At 48.8% G+C, this 5,639-nt stretch overlaps 1 protein-coding gene across 2 annotated transcripts in view; it reads right to left on the minus strand.

Annotated features, from left to right (window-relative positions):
* The window catches only part of NRG2 (neuregulin 2), a 133,013-nt gene extending 131,217 nt beyond the window's left edge, over nt 1-1,796 (minus strand). For both annotated transcript variants that reach the window (XM_035338326.1, XM_035338325.1), the window contains exon 1: nt 1,703-1,796. The gene's annotated coding sequence lies outside the window, so the exon portion shown is untranslated. The remainder of the gene's footprint in view (nt 1-1,702) is intronic.
* Between the last annotated feature and the right edge of the window lie 3,843 nt (nt 1,797-5,639).

Genomic DNA, 5,639 nt, shown 5'->3' on the forward strand with positions numbered 1-5,639 from the left:
TAAAAGAGGGGAGATTTAGGTTTGATACTAGGAAGAAATACTTCACTCAGAGGGTGATGAGGCACTGGAACAGGTTGCCCAGAGAAGCTGTGAATGCCCCATCCCTGGAGGTGTTCAAGGCAAGGTTGGATGAGGCCCTGGGCAACCTGGTCTACTGGGTGGCACCCCTGCCCATGGCAGGGTGATTGGAACTAGATGATCTTTAAGGTCCCTTCCACCCCCATTGTATCTATGATACAATGAATCTATGTATAAATGTTTGCTTCTTCTTCATGTCTGCAGCTAGGTCTCTTTATGGGTGTAGCTTCACTACTGCAAGCCACATTGTCTAATGCCAATGTCCAGCCCACCCGCTGGATTTATCTGATGTCATATTGAGCTCTCCAACACAGCAGATCTTCTTCAATCAACTGATCATGGCATTTGCCCATATTCATTATGTAAGCAGAGCAGATGGAAAAATCACAAAGGAAGTAGTGGCAGCTGAGACTCCCCTCTTACCCTATTCACCCATTTAAAGCCTTGCTGCACAACATGATATATTTCAACACCTGCAGTGATAAATAGTAGCACAAACCAGGAACAAACACTTGGTCATGTTTATCCTCAAGTGTTCCTTTGTCGCACTGCAACCCACAATAGCATTCGTTAACAAGTGTTAGACATAGTTACAAATTGCAGCAAACACAAATGCTCCGTCAGTGTTATTGCAGATTTCATTAATGATGATCCTTCGCATTTCAGCAACAGCCATTCAAGGATCTGAAAACATTTATATGACTCTGTGAGCCAAGTGTCACACTCCATGTGTGAGCCAGATGTTCACAACATCATTTTAGAAACAAGGGAACGAAGTTCACAGGACTGACTCCAGACCCCTTTCCTCCTGCTGAGTAATCCACTGCCCACCAACTAGTCATAGGGGAATTATCCAATTCATGACAAGGCAGGATACCATTATGGTCTCTTTGTTTCCTTGCATTGTCTCTATTCCCTTGTTCCTCATCTTGTGTTTAGATTCTAGGCCTGAAGGGATACCTCTGAATGTGTCCATTGCAGCACAGCATGGCACACAGATGCAACTCAGCATTACTCAGTACAGCAATGTAAGTGGAAAGGGCACCAGAATCTGGTTAACAGAGAGGCCTTCAATATCTCCATCATATCTATATGCGTGTTAAACCAGGCTCCTCACAAACAGAGCAAGCTTGGTTAATTTGCAGTAGCAGCAAAGCCAACATTGCTCTCCACCAGAGCATACAGTGCCTTGGCAGAGCCCTGTCTCCTTTCAAAACTGCAATTTCAAAACCCAAAAGAAAACAATTCCCACTTAGCAAACTGAACTTTTAAAAGTCCTTAGCACCTCCCCCTCCTCCCAGACTTTCCTGGCTGAGCTGGATGAGAGATTTCATCTAGAGAAACATCTATGTTTATGAAGCTGAAGAGACTGCAGCATTTCTCCTATATCCCACCTGCCAAACTACTACCAGCTGTGTCACTGCATCACGTTTTTACAAAATTAGAGAAAAATCACGTCCTGCTCCCTCTAGTGCCAAGCTGAGCACATTTAAGCAGTCCGGCCCCGACTCACAGCAACACTTATTTTTAGGCTTAACGGACAAGATTTTACACAGGACCCAATGAAACATTCTTTTCTATCTGTAAACTCTCTCTCACACATCTTCAGTAAATCCAAACCTACCTTACTGTTCTCTCTGAAGCCACTGTTCTGCAAGGACAGGTCTCATCAAGCTCAAGAGGCTGCTAACAGGATTTGAAGAGCTTCACCAGTCCTCAGCTCAAATCTAGTCTGAACTGAGAGTGACCTCAGCATAAAAGCACTGGGCAGCCTTGGTCACCTGAGCAGGGTCATCACATGTCCACTCTGCAGCTGGCACTAATTGACCAGATAAAAGCAAGTACAGGAACCAAAAGCAGCTAGGTAGCAAAGAACAGCTATAAGTCAGCCAGGAATTCTGACTTTCACATTCATTCCAGGGACAGCAGAAGGTTTTTAAACCCCAGGTCTAGTCACCATAAGCTAGAAACAAAAATGGATATTGCAGCTTCATGGATAAAAGCAGATTGAGCTGTGCAAAGAAAACAAATCAGAAGAAGTTGAAGGTAACATAACCATTGCCTTTCTTCTTATTCTAGACTATCAAGTAGCACAGATGGAGATCCAGTGTCCCAGGTGGACAGGCAAACCATGTACCAAGAGATTAGGATCACCTCACTTCTGCACACCCTGATGCAGACAGCATAACATCTCTGCATAAGTCTTTCACATTTGTTTTCGAATCAAGAAAAAAAATGAATACCTGAAGAAGACGGGGTCATTTTTTTCTAGAACTTTTCCAGTTTCATGGTTTATCTGTCTCTCCTATTATTGTAAGCAAATAGCCTGCAGCAGTACCAAAATCTTCTGGCTCAGGAATATAGCAATCTGTGGAGAAACAAAGTCTGACAGCCTTTTTCAGGACTGGCTGGTGCACACACATACACCTAACTACCTGCATGTCTCAGCAGTCCCTTTCACCAGCTCTAGGTTTTGTCCTGCAAACCCTCACCTGAAGCATGCAATTGACTCTTCCCTTCCTGGGAAAATGTTTGCCCTCTGACCCCACCTATACAAGAGCCCAGACCAGTGCTGACTCTTGAAGAAAGGAGGGTACAGGCACTGGGACACTGATCATGCAGCAGCTCACTTGCAAGGCAAGATGCAGGCAGGCAGGCATGGTGCTGGCTCTCGCTAGACAAACGATCAGCTACAGGTAAGGGCCTAACCTTGCATGACGCTGTGCTCTAGGAGTGATGTCTCAGACCCTGCACATGCCTGTATGGCATATACTAATCCTTGGACTTTATCAGAGAGGCTTGCCAGGAGCCTTTGCAGGCACTGTGGTCCCCTCTTCCATGCACCCCATCACACAGCTAAACCCATCTTCAGTGAAGCCACAAACACCAGCAAAATAAAAATGAGATTTTTATCCCCTTCAGTTACAGGAAGTCTATATAGGGCCCAAAAGCACTGTCACCTCAGTCTGAATTTGCAAGAAGCCTGAAAAAGCTGTTCTGAAAGAGAAAAGCCATATTGACAGTGCTCAAAACACCACACTGTGACTTCTCAGGGCAGGGGAGGATGGATGTATAACGTAACTACTGCCAGCCCTCACCACTTCTGCAATGCTGGCTTCTTCAACTCACTTCACCTGCCTTATACCAAAGAAGCCCCTGCATAAACTCCCCCTCAGACCTGACAGCAGTCTTCCCCCCCCAGCAACTCTCTCTGCAATGCCATCTATGTGATGGCTGCCTCATTCCTATGTCCACTAGGAAAACAGCACAAGTCACTATGGTGTGGAGGAACAGGCAGGGCAATTAGAAAGGCACCAAGTAACAGAGGACACGGGGAAGAGAAGATCTAGATGTACAGAGTGAACAGGCATTGGGATGTGGAGATTCCCCAAGGGACACAGGCCACAGCAATGGGGAGGTGGCAGCAGAAATTGGAAGGAAGGCCCCACAGCCCAAGGGAAACCATGTAGCCTGTGGAGATGCAAGAGAAGGGCAGAGCATCTGGATGTCTTGCATTGGAAGTGTGCACACATGGCAAAGTAGCAACTATCACAAAACCCCACTTAGCAGCACTGCAAGCGTTTGTGTGTGAAGAGGGTCTGTCCCACTGAGGCTGTTCTTCCTTGTGCATGGCCAAGGCCCTTGTTTAACTCCCCATCACCATCACAGCCAGTCACCCTCTGGAGTGACAACACAGAGGGTGGCAGCTTCAAGCCCAAGCTTCAAGCCAGTGTGCCACAGCCCTCACTGTCCCCACAGCCTCTACAGGACAGGGTGCTGGGTTCATAAATGGGAGGCAAAGAGGATCACTGTCAGCTGGGGAAACTTCCACAGGATGCAGCAGGCAGGACCGAGCCAGCAAAGCAGTCAGGACAGTTCCTAGAGGACAGGGAATGGTGGGTGAGAAACTGCCAGAGACAAGGATGGAAAGAAATCATCTCCTGCTCTTCCTGGGAACAGCTGCAGAGGATGGGGATGCTGGGTGTGCTTGTTTAATGTCACTTATTTCTCAGCCCTACAGATACTTAAAATAATAAAAAAATACTAAATAATGAAATAATTAAATCAATCACAGTACCACAGCCTCTCTGTGTTCTCTGCAGACAGGAAGACAGGAAGAGCAAGCTGTGGCCAGGTGTCCTTGGGAGCAGGAGAATATTTCTGCTGGGCTGGGTGACGATGACAGGAGATCAAACTGGGAGAATAGGCCACTGCACAACAGACTGTCACCAAGATGAAGGACCCTATGCAAAAAATATGCAGAGCCCTAACACACATAAGATGCACCACCTCCCAGCAGGATACCTGAGACTTGCCAAGAGGAATAGTCTGCATACACTGCACGGACTTCTAGCAGGGCAGGGCTAAAGGGCAACACACAGTCTAATGGGACATGTGGGACACATCTCCCAGCAGGACACATGTAACATGCTGAATCCAGACAGGGCTAAGGCGTGATCCACCAGCACCCAGATGATACCGACGGCCATCAGGATACACTGATGAGCTGACTCCCAGCAGCGCACTTGTGATGCACTGCCTCCCCGTGGACCAGAGCCCCACAAGATGCACCAACTTCCCCTAGGACACAGGACTCACTGATTCCCAGCAATACCATAACTCCTAATGAGACAGACATGACACACCAACTCCCAGCAGGACATGAGCAACACAACTCCTAGAAGGGCAAGACCAGTGTGCAAGGCACTAGCTACCACAAAGGTATGAGCAAAACACACTGCCTCCCAGCAGGGCAGAGACAGCATACGATGCACTGAATGTGCTGCACTGACTCCCACCAGGGCACCAACTCCCAGCAGGACACCTGTGAAGCACTAACTCCCAGCAGGAAATGTGCAGAGCAGTAACTCCCAGTGGGACATACCTGATGCACTAACTGCCAGCCAGACAAGTGCAATGCAGTGACTTTCAGCGGGACATGTGTTGCACTGACTCCCACCAGGACACCTACAGTGCACCAGCTCCCAGTGAGACACGTGCAATGCAATGACTCCTAGTGTGGCTGGGCCAGGGGTCTGCCACGGGTTTCTAGCATGACTCGTAGGAAGCACCAGTTGCTAGGAGGACAGGCGCCACGTGTGCCACACCAGCTTCCAGTGGAAAGCTTCCAGCTTCCACTTGTGCAGTGCTCTCCATCCAGAAGAACTGTGGGGACTGCCGTGGCAGAGATGGAGTGCAGGGACAGGACAGGCTGTGTGGCTGCGGTACTAGGACACCATACCAGGGCTCCCAGTGCCACCTAGTGGGGGACAGAACCACCCGTCCCTGAGACTTGGGTGCTGTGGGGCACAGCAGACTTCTCCCAGACAGGCCAGCCTCTCGGGCCATCACCCAGCCAGACCTACCTGCCTTCAGCAGCCATCCCAGAACCACGCTGGGTCAGCTGGCCCTGCCAGCCTGCCTCCCACACTGGTTCATCCTGGGGCCTGGAGGTTGTATAAAGCAGCTCCATGGGAGGGACAGAGGAATTTACTCCAGGTGCAGTTTGCTAATCACATCAAGTACAGTCCTGTCAAGTCACTGGGTTTCTCTCCAGCACG

The sequence above is a fragment of the Oxyura jamaicensis genome, chromosome 13, assembly GCF_011077185.1.
Source record: "Oxyura jamaicensis isolate SHBP4307 breed ruddy duck chromosome 13, BPBGC_Ojam_1.0, whole genome shotgun sequence".
Taxonomy (NCBI): Eukaryota; Metazoa; Chordata; class Aves; order Anseriformes; family Anatidae; genus Oxyura; species Oxyura jamaicensis.